At 36.7% G+C, this 15,055-nt stretch overlaps 1 long non-coding RNA gene across 1 annotated transcript; it reads left to right on the top strand.

Moving 5' to 3' along the window:
• Nucleotides 1-939: 939 nt before the first annotated feature.
• Nucleotides 940-10,175, top strand: LOC147376140 (uncharacterized). The gene is made up of 2 exons (XR_015160774.1): nucleotides 940-1,095; nucleotides 2,567-10,175. It is a non-coding gene; the product is annotated as an uncharacterized LOC147376140 (long non-coding RNA).
• Nucleotides 10,176-15,055: the final 4,880 nt, after the last annotated feature.

The raw sequence follows: 15,055 nt of genomic DNA, 5'->3' as shown, positions 1-15,055 counted from the left end.
TCCACTTATTTACCTTTTATTTTTATACTGAAAGTATTTTTCTTATAAATAACATATAGCTGGGCCTTGGGCCTTGGTTTTTGAATCACTCTGACAATCTGTGGCTTTTAATTGGTGAATTTAGACAATTGACATTCAAAATGATTATTGATATAGTTGGATTATATCTATCATGTCTGTGACAGTTTTCTATTTGTTGCTCTCATTCTTTGTGGCTGTTTTGTCTTCCACTCTTCTTTCTGCCTCTGGGGGTTTTAACTGAGCTTTTTATATGATATAATTTTCTATCCTTTCTTAGAGTGTCAGTTAATTAATTATTTTTTTTTTTTAATTTTAGTGGTTGATCTAGAGTTTGCAATATATCACTAACTCGAGTCTATTCTCAAAGAACACTATAGCACTTCACAGATGGTGTGAATACCTTATAATAACAGAATAATCCTAATTCCTTCCTCTTACTTCTTCCATCCCTTGTATCACTGTTATCATTAATTTTATTTATATATAAGCAAACATAAGTGTGTGTGTATATATAAATTTATTATAATTAGATGCACATATATAATATACAGAAATATACATAATCAAATTCATTCTTGCCATTATTATTTTGAACAGTTTTGTTTGACCAATTAATTTAAAAATAATTTTTTATTTTACTTCATATATTCCTTCTACAATGCTCTTCTTTATATAGGTGCAAGTTTCTGACTTATTTTCCTACTCTAGAGAACTTCAACATTTCTTACAAGGCAAATCCAATGGCAACATATTCTCTCAATTTTTATCTGTCCAAGAAAGTCTTTCTCTTTCATTTCTGAAGAATAATTGCATAGGGTACAGAATACTATGTTGGTGGTTTTTATTTTCACAACACTTTAAATATTTCGCACCACCCTTTTATTACTTGCATCATTTCTAAGAAATCAGCCATAATTCTTTTCTCTTGTTTCCTTATGCACACTTAGTCGCTCAGTTGTGTCCGACTCTTTGCAACCCATGAACTGTAGCCCGCCAGGCTCCTCTGTCCATGGGGATTCTCCAGGCAAGAATACTGAAGTGGGTTGCCATGCCCTCCTCCATGTTTCCTTATAGGTAGGTGTATTTTCTTTAGCTATTTTTTCCTTTTCCTTGATTTTCCATAACTTGAATATGATATGCCTCAGTGTGGTTTTTATGGCACTTATTATGCTTGGTATTCTCTGAGCTTCCTGATCTGTGGTGTGGTATCTACAATTTATTGAGGGGGAATTCCCAGTCATTATTGTTTCAAATATTTATTGTTTCTCTCTTTTCCTTCTGATATATTCATTATGTGTACTTTACACCTTTTGTAGTTTTCCCACAGTCCTTAAGTGTTTCTTTTTTACAGCCTTTGTTGTCTTTATTTTTCAGTTTTGGAGGTTTCTATTGAAATAGCCTCTAGCTCAGAGATTTTTTCCCTCAGTCACGCCCAGTCTACTAATAAGTCCATGAAAGGCATTTTCATTCCTGTTTCTGTTTTTTTTTTTTTTTTCATCTCTAGCACTTTCTTTTTTAAGGATTTCCATCTTTCTGCTTATATTACCTATCCGTTATTAGATGCTATTTTATCCAATAGAACCTTAGCATATTTTAAAAATATTTATTTATATATTTGGCTGTGTCAGTCTTAGTCGCAGCAAATGGGATCTAGTTCCCTGACCAGCAATCGAGTCCAGGTCCCCTGCATTGGGATCCTGGTGTCTTAGTCACTAGACCGCCAGGGGACTCCCTTAGAATATTAATCATTGTTGCTTTAAATTCCCTATCTGAAAATTCCAACACCTCTGCCATGTCTGATTCAAATTGTTTCTTGTCTTTTCTTATGCTTTTTCAGATGTCATTTTTTCTTGTCAGTCATAATGTACTGAGTGTAAGGAACTGATGTAAACTGAACCCCTGTCTCTTGCATCTCCTGCATTGGCAGGTGGCTTCTTCACCACTGCACCACGTAATGTGGTGGTGGTGGTGGGGTGGCAATTCTATAGTCCTATGATCGTGCTGTGCTATGCTAAGTCACTTCAGTCATGTCTGACTCTTTGCAACCCTATGGACTGCCAGGTAGTCCGCCAGGCTCCTCTACCCATGGAAATCTCCAGGCAACAATACTGGAGTGGGTTGCCATGCTCTCCTCCAAGAGATCTTCCCAACTCAGGGATGGAACCTGAGTCTCCTACATTGGCAGGTGGGTTCTTAACCACTAGTTCCACCTGAGAAGCCCAGTCCTATGACTAAAAGATCAACCTTTTAGCGAGCCTGTGCTTTTGGACCATGGACTTCACTAGTGCTTCTCAGCCTTCCTTTTTTTCTCTCTCCTGAATTGGGACAGGATGGCTGAGTGGGCTGGAGTTGGCTATTCTCCTTCTCCCTTGTAGAAGGTTAGAGGTTACTACTAACTAGAGTTGGGTACTTCCCTTCTCCCAGGCCTGACAATATAGCAGCAGACTAGGTTTTGGTTGACCAGTTTCTGCTGAGGATAGGCCTTGCTAAGAAGAATACATTGATCTGGTGTATTTAAAAATGGTTCCTTTATTCTCCCTTGCAGGAAGCACCCAGGCTTTTTTCTCCCTCCTGATATTTACTGTGAGGATCTGGTGGAGAACCTAGAGGTAAATCTCACAAAACTGTGGCGGCCCCCCATCAGCAAGTCCTTGGAGTTTTCTACACTGAGCTTCCAGCAATCCATCAGTTACAGTGCAGGCTTGTCTACCTTGGTACTGGTTCCCTGGTGGTTTCTACATCCAGATCTCTGCTCTATGTCTCCCTGTACTTGCTTGTCTGTCTCTTCAATTTTGGAGACAGTGGCTATCTTGTGTTACCTCCTCTCTTACAAATCCAAGAAGAGTTGTTGACTTTTCAGTCTGTTCAGCCTTTTGTGTTGTTGTGAGGATCAAATGGCAACTTCCAAGCTCTACATGTGGAACCAGAGAGCAGACATCCAGTGGTGTTATTTCAAACTCTCATTATTAGAGCTCAAATACTGCTAATTATTAAAATACTAATAATAACTTAAATTTTAAAAAAAGATGGCTAATAAGTCAGATTTAAATAATTAAATCTAATATTATGAGTGAAAGATCAGGCAGGTCATTCTGGATATGTAAATGTGCTATTACCGCTTTGGATGGTGGTCTTTCTAAAAATATATTTTAGTAAACAGATAACATTTTTAAGAATTTAAAGGAGATCAAACCAGTCAATCCTAAAAAAATCAGCCCTGAATATTCATTGGAAGGACTGATGCTGAAGCTGAAGCTCCAACACTTTGGCCACCTGATGCAAAGAGCCGACCCATTGGAAAAGACCCTGATGCTAAGAAAGATTGAAGGCAAAAGGAGAAGAGGGGAACAGAGATGAGATGGTTAGCTAGCATCAACAACTCAATGGACATGAGTATGAGCAAACTCTGGGAGATAATGGAGGACAGAGGAGCCTGGCGTGCTGCAATCCATGGGGTTGCCAAGAATCGGACACAACTTAGCAACTAAATAGCAACAACAAATTTTTAAGAACATGTCAAAGAAAGAGAAAGTGGAGAAAATATGCAATAAAATTAATGGTTGTCATTTTGGGATGGTGGAACAATTACAAGCTTATTTCTTTTGGTGAATCGGTTTGTATACATTTACTACAATGAGCATATGCTATTTATAATCAGAAAAAAGGTAAAAATAATACAAATGGTATTTAAAAACAAAATGAACTCACTTCTTGGTGCTTCTTTTTATATTTGCTTTCCAGTTTTGCTAACATTGTTTTGCATAATTAGAAAACATCAATCTTATAAATGTTAAAAAGTAGGAAAATACTATCAGTAGTATAAAGTATATACTTCTATGTGGGCTTTCTCTATCAGTTGTATCATGCTGAGGCAGGAAATAAATAATCAAAAAAAGAAACAAAAATATATGTAGGTCAGAGGCAGTGAGAGAACTGCCATAATGATCCATAAATCATTTCACAGTACACATCTAACTTTTCAAGGTAGCTACACAATTTCAAGGGCAAACATATAATATTTGCCAAGTACACTGGGCAATTTTAAAAGAATCTTCGGACGATACGCCCAAACTCAATGCCCTCTTGCTTTGTATAAGTCCTATGCTGGCTGCCCCAAATGCAAAGATCCCATAGATGCCATAGGTTTCTCTCTTAGGTAAAGTTAGAGAATGGAGGCCATAGTATAAAGAGTGGTATCACCAGCCCTGTACTGAAGGGTCAAATCCCAGCTGGCCCAGACAGGAATTGCTGTAGGGAAGCATGGGAAGGAAGGCTTAGTGTACACCGAGGAGGTGAGGGATGAGAGGTAGATGGGAGGGGGCATCCTAAGCCAGGGATAACAGCTGGGAACAGGCATAAAGAAGTAGCCAGAACTGTGGTCAAAGCAGCACACCTGACAGATGCCTGATTAGTTTGAAAAGATTACACAAGATGCTGAATTCAAGCCTAAGGTATTTTGGTTTTTCTTTGTAGGCAATGGAGAGCTTTTGAAGGATTTTGAACATGCACTGATAAGATAGAAACTGTTCTTTAGAGTGATTTATTTTGCACTATAGGGTTATCCATCTCTATCCATCTGTAGCTTTGCAGGCATAGATCGTGTCTGATTCACTGATGTCAACACACTCAGGGCTGATTCTAGCTGCTTCACCACCACTGTGCAAAGCAGAAAGGGTGGCCCCTCTGGGTAGACTCAGTCCTCCAAGCCCAGTGCTTGGTGAGCTGACCATACCTGTGTGAAAAAGGTCTTCTGGGAAGAAGCACCCCTCACAAAGTTCCATGGCTTGATGAGTAAATAAGATAATATTATATACACTTCTTCTGCATCTCATTCTCTAACAATACAGAGTGGATATTCCCATTCCCTTACCCTGCCATGTTTACTGTTAAAGACAGAATTCACTGTTTAAACAGTTAGACAATCGTGTCATAATTTATTCCACTTCTGTTGGGCATTCCCTTTGTTTTGAGGTTTCTACCTGGAAACAAGCAATGTTGAAATTCATTTATATTTTTTTGAGAGTATGGTATGGCTTAAATAATGTAAGAAACGTCTTTTCTTCAAAGCTTAGATACAACTCAGCTGCCAAAGCATTTTGGCTTGATCCTTTTCAAAGTGAGAAATCTATTTTTTAACATCTCCCAAGGCTATTGATATGCTTAATTTTTTTTTACCTCTTCTAGAGTCAATGTTAACAGTTTATGTTTGAGTCAAAAATCATCCATTTCCTCTAAATTTTCAAGTTTATTGCCATGGACTTTTATATAATCATATTTCTTTATGATTATTTTCATTTTTTCACACTAAATTCTTGATATTTCTCCCAAATCTGCTCTTTGTCCAGTTTTATGGAGATCAGAAAAAGAAGCCACCATCATCCTAAATTTAAAGTCATCTTTAAACTTCTGTCCTTCACCTCCCACATTCAATCTTCCATTCAGTCCCGTCTGCCTCTAAAATAACTCTTCAGTCCATCCACCCATTCCTCCTGACTGCCATTTCCATTTCTTCACTACCTTAACCTTGGGAATCTAATCCAAAGAAATAAGTAATCACATATAAGGATGCCAGATACAAGTAATACTAACAATACCATCAATAATAATAGCCAACATATACTAAACACATTTTATATGCCAGATACTGTTTAAAATGTTTTACAAATATTAAGCCATTTTATCAACATGGCAACCCAATAAGGTAAATACTATTACTTTCCTCATTTTACAAGTGTACTAGAAAATATAAAGATGTTTATCACAATATCATTTATAATAAGGACAAAGAGATTGCCTATCATTGCTGGAAGAGTTGAATAAAATGTGACCATCCAATGGAGGAAAACTGATTGTCCATTAACAGATGAATGGATAAAGACGATGTGGTGAATATATAAACAGAATACTGCTTAGCCATTAGAAAGAAAAAAATTTGCCATTTGCAACAACATGGATGGATGTGGAGGTATGATGCTAAGTGAAACAAGCCAGAGAAATACAAATGGTGTATAATATTACTTATATGTGGAATATAAAAAATACAACAAATATAACAAAAAAGGAGCAGATTCACAAACACAGCAAACAAACCAGTGGTTACCAGTGGGAGAGGGAAGGAGGAAGGCACAATATAGGGTTAGGGGAGTAAGAGATACAAACTATTAGGTATAAACTAAGCTACAAGAATATATTGTACAACATGGAAAAATAGCCAATATTTTATAATAACTGTAAATGGAGTATGACTTTTAAAAATTGTGAATTACTATATTGTATACCTGTAACATATAATATTGTACAGCAACTATACTTCAATAAAAATATTTTAAAAACTAGACCATACATATCATATAATAGTGTGTAACTAAAAGAATGATTTGGATTAGTTCTCAACCCTGGTTACACACGGGATTATCTGAGTAGCTTTTGAAAAATAGCTGCTGGGGTCCCACCCCAAACCAACTAAATCAGTCTCTGGGTGTCAATTAGGGTGAGAGTCACTGAGTTCTATTTGGTAGTTACCTTGGAGGGATGTCCGTAACAAATCACCAAAGACGCCAAGAAGCATACATAACGTAATGCCATTTTTTAAAAACAAGGACAAAGAGCCTCAATATGAGTGTGTGTATCTATATCTTTATACTATATTTATGTTTAGGGTCTATAGATACACTATATAGATATAATATACTTATGTGTCATATATTACATACAGTATATGTAACATAATTTCCCCAGTGGTTCAGCAGTAAAGAATCTGCCTGCAATGCAGGAGACCCAGGTTTGACTCCTGGGTTGGGAAGATCCCCTGGAGAAGGGCATGGCAGCCCACTCCAGTATTCTTGCTGGGAGAATCCCATGGACAAAGGAGCCTGGTGGGCTACAGTCCATGGGGTCACAAAAAGCACGACATGAATGAGCACACACTGAACGTATATAACATACAGTAACACATGGAAAAGGTGCATATATGTTAACATGAAAAAAATACAGAAATATACACACATTAGCTAAGAAATGGGGTACAAATGGTTCGTAAGTGGGAGACAAAAAGAAGAAGCAGAGGGAAGATAGGAAGAAGCTAAAAAAAGGAAAAGAAGCTTATAGCTGCTCTTCACCATATAAAACAGCATATATTCTCATAGCAATTACCTCAAGGAAGTGAAATTTCTGATAAGTTTTTATAAATCCCTGGGTAAAAAAAAAAAAGGCATTTTCTAAAAGTAAAAAAAAAAAACATTTTCTAAATGTAAAAAACATTTTCATGGGATTTCCCCAGTGGTACAGTGGCTAGAAATCTGCCTGCTAATCAGAGGACACGGGTTGGATCCCTGGTCTGGGAAGCAACCAAGCCCCTATGCCACAACTACTGAGCCTGCACTCTAGAACCCACAAGCCTCAAGTGAAGCCCACGTGCACCTAGAGAAGCCACCGCAATGAGAAGCCTGCACACCCCAAGGGAGAGTAACCCCCATTCTCTGCAACGAGAGAAAGCCCATGTACAGCTTGCATTGTACCAGTGCAACCAAAAATAATACATGAATGAATAAATAAGTTATGAAAAAATTGTCACTGTTTATATAATCAGAAAAAAAACTTTTACATTATCTTTTTTTTTTCCAAGCTGTCTTCAGTGTTTCCTGTTGGAAGAATGATCCTCTGATCCTCTGCCTGGCTAACTCTTCCTTATCTTTAAGAGCTCAACTTACATTTCAGTTCCTCAGGACTCCTTCCAGTTGGATCAGAATGCGTTCCCTCTGTCACATTCAATCCTATCCCACTGTCCTTTGCTTTCAGAGCACTTATCAGAGTTTGAGATGATATGTGTATATAGAGCACGTACATATGTGGACATAGAGCACGTCTGTTCCCTGCTCTAGAATGGGAGCCACAAGCAGTCGGGAACCAGCTCTGCTTGGCTCTCAGTGAATCCCTAGTTCCTTGCCCAGGGTTGGACACACAGAGATCTCACAAAAACACAAACAAAAACCTTGGTAAGTGCTTGGATCATTTCTCTGAATTTAGGAACTTTCCACATGGCCCTACTTGTACCTTAATGAGATTTTATGCTCTCTGATGTCTGAGACTGTGTCTTCTACCTCTCAGCTGTCTCTTGAGTGCTCTACAGATCTCTGGCTGATTGGATAAGTTGCTAACCCTGGTATCTCCAGGAGAATTAGCATTTTTCCTACCAGGACCACTGTTGCTGTCGCCTTCTCCTGCTGCTCCAGGAGAAAGATAAGTGGGGATAAAGTTCCCAACTACCCCCAGAGGTCTCAGCTCTTTTGACTATACTTGGATGTTCTTTAGTTGCCAAGGCAATTACAAGTCTTTTTTTTTTTTTGTAGGCTTTCCCCTTCTTCACTGCCCCCCCAGATGGTAGAGTTTACTGTCTCCTCTTACTATGGACTTCATTACATCCTCCCAAAACTCCTATGCTGAATTCCTAATCCCTAGTATCTCAGAATGTGACTATATTTTGAATGAGGGCCTTTAAAGAGGTAATAAGATTAAAATAAAGCCATTTGAGTGGGTCTTAATCCAATCTGACTAGTGCCCTTATGAAAAGAGGGAGAAACACCAACATGCACTTGAACAAAGGAAAGGCCATGTGAGGACAGAGTGAGAAAGTGGCCACCTGCAAACCAAGGACAGCCCTCAAGAGAAACCAAACCTGCTGATGCCTTGATCTTGGCCTTCTAACCTCTAGGACCATGAGAAGATAAATTTCATTGTTAAGCCCCCCAGTCTGCAGTATTTTGTCCCAGCAGCCGTGGCACAGCAGTATATCTCTGCTGAAGAGCTCAGCGAGTTCCCCAGGGCTCTCCAGGCCGCCTAGAGGCACCGCCCTTTGCTCCCTCCATGATGTCAGTCAACTATTTGCTCCAGGAAGGGCAACAACCTTTCAGCCAGTGTCTTCTGAAGGGTGAGTTTCTTACTTTTCTGGGTCATGTTTCTGCCACTCTCTCCACCTCTACTAGAAGCTGGGGACAGCTTTATCTTTTCCCTGTCCTAGGACTTCTCAATCCTAAGACCACAGAAAGCTCACTCTTTGAGAAAGGTAAAACCTTTCAGAGTGCCTGCCAGAGGTTTTGTCACCAAAAGGAACACTCAGACCCCACTTCTCTGCTTCACTAGTCAGAAACCACAATATTTGTTCTTGAAACATGATTAAGGAAACAAAATGACAAGGAAAACACAGCTTTTTACCATATGTTTATGGCTGTTTATAATCTACAATCAATGTTGAGAAAATAAAAATTGGCCTTTTGGGCATATGTTTCTTCAATAAAAGTGATCAAGGTCAACCCAGTCAGAGAAAACAGTAACAAGAATAGAAAAGAATGAATGAAGTTTGATACCTCAACATCAAGGAGTCTTTATTATTAAACATTTTATTTCAAAAAATGGTAGAACAAAGTGCCAAATGACTGGCACCTCCTGAAATAACTCTTTTACATTTTGCTTTATCATATAAACAGTAACATTTTTCTTACTACCAAGTCTCTGTCTCAGGATACAAACCTCCTTGGGGTCATGGGATAATGGAGTGAATACAGAGACAAGTCTGATTTGCAGAACCACAGGATTCTTTTACTGTCCTCATTTCACACTCCAGCATCAGGAGAGGCAACATGATATTAAAAGCCCTCTTCAGAGGAAGGCTATAACAAAGACCTATTAACAAAGGATATGTAGGTTAAGCCCCCTTCTCCCACACTGCAATGTCTATCCCAGCCACCACCCAGTTCATTCTCTCTCATCACCATGACAACCCCCATCAGTCATAAGCAGCCAGAATACTATCAACCAAGAAGGAAAGCGTAAGCCTTTATCCTCAGCTCATGCGGGTATATTTCAAATAATGATCTTGTTTCTCAGTATAAATTCTTGCCTTATTACAACATCAAGTAGCCAGTCATCAACATTGGAGAGATACAAGGGCTTCTGGGCTCTTGGTGCCAAAAATTGCTTAGATTCTTATTTCCTTTTCAATATCCAATTAAGGGTAAGATTACATAAATCGTCAGCTTCCCAGCTAAATCCAACTATAGCTCAATCATTAAATGAGACTAAAATGATCCCAAATAAAAAGCAATGCTGAATGATACTAGGCAGCAAATTAATCACACACAGGACTTACAAAAAGAAAATGAGAGTAATATCATAGACACCAACTATGTCTGCAGTTGTTTTAACCTCAGCTTGGGTGCCCAGGACAGTACAACTCCTTTTGATGAACTATTTCTAGAAGGTTCCTAAACCAAAATATCTGTTAAAAATATTTCAGTTTATTTGAGATGACTCAGTTAAAGACAGAACAATCCATGGCTGTAATTATGAGGGAATTATAATCGCTTTTCTCCACAAGCTGAGGGCAGAGTAATTATTCGTCATATAGTTTGCAACCCTGAACTGAGTAAAAGCCAACCCTGCTATGTAAAGTGTAGAGAAGAACACATAATTGACAAATATGTCTGCCATTTGGAGGTCTACTGATAAGTTGGTTTTCATCTCTTAATAAGTGAATTTTGTATTGTCTACTTTAAAGGCTTAAGTACAATCTTTGAGGGTAGCTGTGTGCATTTACATTAAACTATAGGACACTGAGGACACTTTTCTTTACACTGAATATGACACCACACTGAAGAGTTCCACTCATGGAAGGGAAACAAAAGGGCCTGTCTTAATGATGAGGGAAACACAGACACTTATTTGTAACACAGGACAGTAGCATGTACAACAGTGATAAGTACGAGCAAGCCCATTAACTGTGCTAAAGTAAATAACATCAATATTGCCTGGCAGGTTAAGGAAAAATTCAATGAAGAAGGAATATTTAGACTGAGACTTGAAAGGTGAAAAAGACTCTATGAGGGAGTTTAAGTAAAATAATCTCTATTTGAAGATGACATAAAAAATTCATGAGGAATCCACACACACACAAATCTGTTGGTGCTAATAAACACATTCAGCAAAGTTGATGGATGTAAGATCAAAATCAGTTTACTAAACAGGTAGGTCAGTCTTATTAACATACACTTGGAAATGAACAATCTGAAAATAAAATTAAGAAAATAATTCAACTTATAATAGCATAAAAAAGAATAAAATATGAACAAATTTAACAAAAAAGCCTAAGACTTGTACACTTAAAATTTAAAAGAAAAACACTGACAGAAATTAAATAATACTTAAGTAGGCAGAAAAATATTTCATGTTCATTAAATGGAAGACTTACTATTCTTAAGATGGAAATACTCCCCAAACCAGTCTAAAAATTTAGTACAGTCCATACAAAAATTCCAGCTACCTTTTGGGGCAGAACTGACAAGCTGATTCTGAAATATATACATGCAAATATAAGGGACAAAGAATAGCCAAAGAAATCTTGAAAAATAAGAACAAAGTAGGACTTATGTTTTCTGATCTACTTTGAAATAGCAATTATTTCTTGGGCATGATACCTAAAGCACAAGCAATTAAGCAATTGAATATAAATTAGACTTCATAAAAATTACAAACTACTGTGCTTTAAAGATCACTATCTTTAAAAGTGAAAAGATAACTTGCAGAATGGGAGAATATATTTGCAAATTTATATTTCTGATTGTTTGTTATCCAGAATCTACAAAAAATCTTAAAACCAACAATGAAAAGACAGTTAATTAAGAACTGGGCAAAGGATCTGAATACACATTTCAACAAAACAGACACACAAATAAGTCAATAAGCACACAAAATGATATTCAATACCGTTAGTCATTAGGAAAATGCAAATTAAAACCACAACAATTTATCTACTTAAAACAGACAACTGTAATATATAGTGGAACTATATGCATTTTTGTTCTATATTTTCCAAGCCTCCTGTAAATGTGTTATATTTTCATAATTAGAAGAAAAGACAAAAAGGAAAAAAAACACAAAGAGATGCCACTTCACTTTCAGTAGGATAGGCTATAATCAAACGATAGACAATAACAAATGTTGGGAGGATGTGGGAAGTCAGAATCTTCAAAACTGCTGGTAGGAATGTAACATGGAGCAGCCACATCGGGAAACAACTTTTCAGGGCCTCGAAAAGTTAATTAGAGAGTTATCTTATGACCCAGCACTCCTAGGTATATACCCAAGACAAATGAAAACAAATGTCCATACACAAATCTGTACCTGAATGTTCACAGCAGCATTATTAATAGCTCCAAAGTAGAAACAACCTAATTGTCCACTGACTGATGAACGAATAAATAAAAAGTAGTATATGTATACCATGGAATATTATTTGGTAATAAAAAAGGAATGAAATACTAATACATATGTGCTACAACATGAATAAAGGTTGAAAACATGCTAAATGAAATAAATTGGATGCAAAGAGCCACAAATTATATGAAGTCATTATTGAATATGTGATAAGTAAGTCCATGAAGATAGAAAAGAGATTAGTAATTGCCAGTGGCTGGGGACAAGTAGGAATGAGGAACAACTGCCAATGGGTATAAGATTTCTTTTGGAGTGATAAAAAAATTTTCTGGAATTTGATCGTGGCAATAGTTACATAACCTTGTGAATATGCTTTAAAAAAAGTGAATCATACATTTTAAAAGAGTGGATTTTATGGTATGTGAATTACATCTTAATAAAAAAACATGGAGTCATAACAACTTCCCTAAAGCATTCTCTATATGCTTCCTGCAAACCTGCACAAAAGGAATTCTCAAAACTGGATTGATAATAAAACTGATATAATCTTCTGTCTCCTCATCCAGTCTTATAAGATCCTTAAAATTAGAATTTATTGGAAAGACTTTGTTTTCGCAGAGTCTAGCATAACACTTAGCAGAAAGTAGGCTTAAGGTATTTAAGCAATTGGAATGAATTTGTTGTTGCTAGAGTAAGGTGAAGAAGAGTGGTCTGATCTGAAACCTTAGAGGTCGTCAGTGTCCAGAGAATGGCTGGGCCTAACACCAGGAGACGTCTGAACTTTGTCCTGTAGGTACTGGGGAAGCCTTTAGAGTTTGTAAACTGGGGAATAAAATGATAACATTTGCATCTATAAATAAATCCCTCTGATGGCAGAAAGATGGCAACAAAATAGAGATATTAAGTTAGGAGGCTCTGAATGACCATAGATGTACAGTGAAATGCAAAATAAGCCCCTGTATCAAAAATCTTCCCCTACTCTCAGCCTCAAGACAACTGAATTGACCAATGAAAAAGAAAAATATGTTTGTCTTCTAATTCACACTGGAACTAAGGGGTGATATTATCCATTTGTCACAACCTGCAGAGGGATACAAATTGGAAGGCACCAGGAGCTAATTGCTTTTAATAATAGTAAGGATGGGATATATGTTATAGTAGGTAGGTATAAAGAACTTCTGCAACTCAGAAACAACAAAAAAACTCAACTAAAAATGGGCAAAGGACTTGAATTGTCATTTCTCTAAAGAAGATCTACAAATAGCCAAAAGCACATGAAAAGATGTTCAGCATCATTAATCATTAGGAAAATACAAGTCAAAACTATGATAAAGCACTACTTCACACCCTTTAAGACAACAATAATTTAAAAAATCAGAAAATAATAAAAGTTGGTGAGGATGTAGGGAAATTGCTGCTGGACATGTAAAATTGGGCATTGGCTATGACAAATGGTATCACAAATTTAATTTTAAATTAACTTCTAAATTTTAATTTTAATTTAATTTCCTCCCAAATTAAACTTATAGTAACTACCTGATCCAGTGATTTCACTTGGTACTGTACTCAAAAGAATCAGAGCAGGGACTTGGACAGGTACTGCATGCCCATGTTCACAGCAGTATTATTCACAACAGCCAAAAGGTAGAAACAATCCAAACGTCCATCAACAGATGAATGGATAAACAAAATATAGTCTACATAAACCGTGGAATAGCACACAGCCTTAGAAAGGAAGGAAATTCTGACAACATGCAACAACGTGTGTGAAGCTTGAAGACATTATGAGTGAAGTAAGCCAGTCACAAAAGGACAAATGTTGTGCAAGTCCACTTGTATGCAGTACCTACAGTAGTCAGAGTCACAGAGTCGGGAAACAGAAAAGCGGTTCCCAGGAGCTGAGAACAGAAAGAATGGAGGTTTAGTGTTTATTAAATAGAGTTTCAGTTTTGGAAGATGAAAAATTTCTCAAGATGGATGGAGGCGATGGTTGTACAACAATGTGAATGTACTTATTGCCACAGAACTGTACACTTAGAAGTGATTAAAATGGTAAATTTTATGTTATGTATATTTCATCACAATGAAAAATACAACATATAGAAAAAGATAGAAAATGTATAATATAGCAAGAAAACATACAAGCGAGAAAAGATGACAGAAGTTCAAAGTAGCAATTATGACAATAAATATCAGTGGGTTAAACTCCCTATAGACTCTCATATGGAACACATTAATTTCAATTTTCTGCTGTTTTCAATAGGCACTGTGAATATGTAGTAGTCAAGCAAGAATCTTCACGAACCATTGCTAATATTAAGAATAATCACATAAAGCATAAACTACTAGAAGTACAAAAAGAATTTGGCATAAACACAGCTGGGATAGGAAGCTTTAACACACCTCTTTCAGTCCTTGGCAGATCAAGTAGGTAAAAATTAAAGCAGAAACGAACAGTCTTATCAAATGCTCACAAAAAATATGGAAAAATCATGACAAAGAGAATTTTCAATATTCTAAAAAGAAACTGTACTGACTACATCTTTTGACCAGTGCAAAACAACAATGAAAAATAATGATTATATACAAAATAATTCCAACTACTCAAAAATTTTTTTTAAATAACTTAAAACAGAAACACAAAGACACTTCAGTTAATCTCATCAAATAAAAAGACAATTACAGTATGAAAAATTGAAATCAGAAAGATACAGTCACAGGTATAAAGAGATTATTCTTCTAAACCATATGCTAATTAAGTCAACATCTGAAATAAAGTGGGTGAAGTCCTAGAAGAAAATTAACGAGGAAAATCAACTCAAAAGAA

This window comes from Bos grunniens, chromosome 3, assembly GCF_055505025.1.
Source record: "Bos grunniens cultivar Pamir isolate PY7600 chromosome 3, Bosgru_T2T1.0, whole genome shotgun sequence".
NCBI classification, from domain to species: domain Eukaryota; kingdom Metazoa; phylum Chordata; class Mammalia; order Artiodactyla; family Bovidae; genus Bos; species Bos grunniens.
This window is presented reverse-complemented; position numbering and strand designations above follow the sequence as displayed.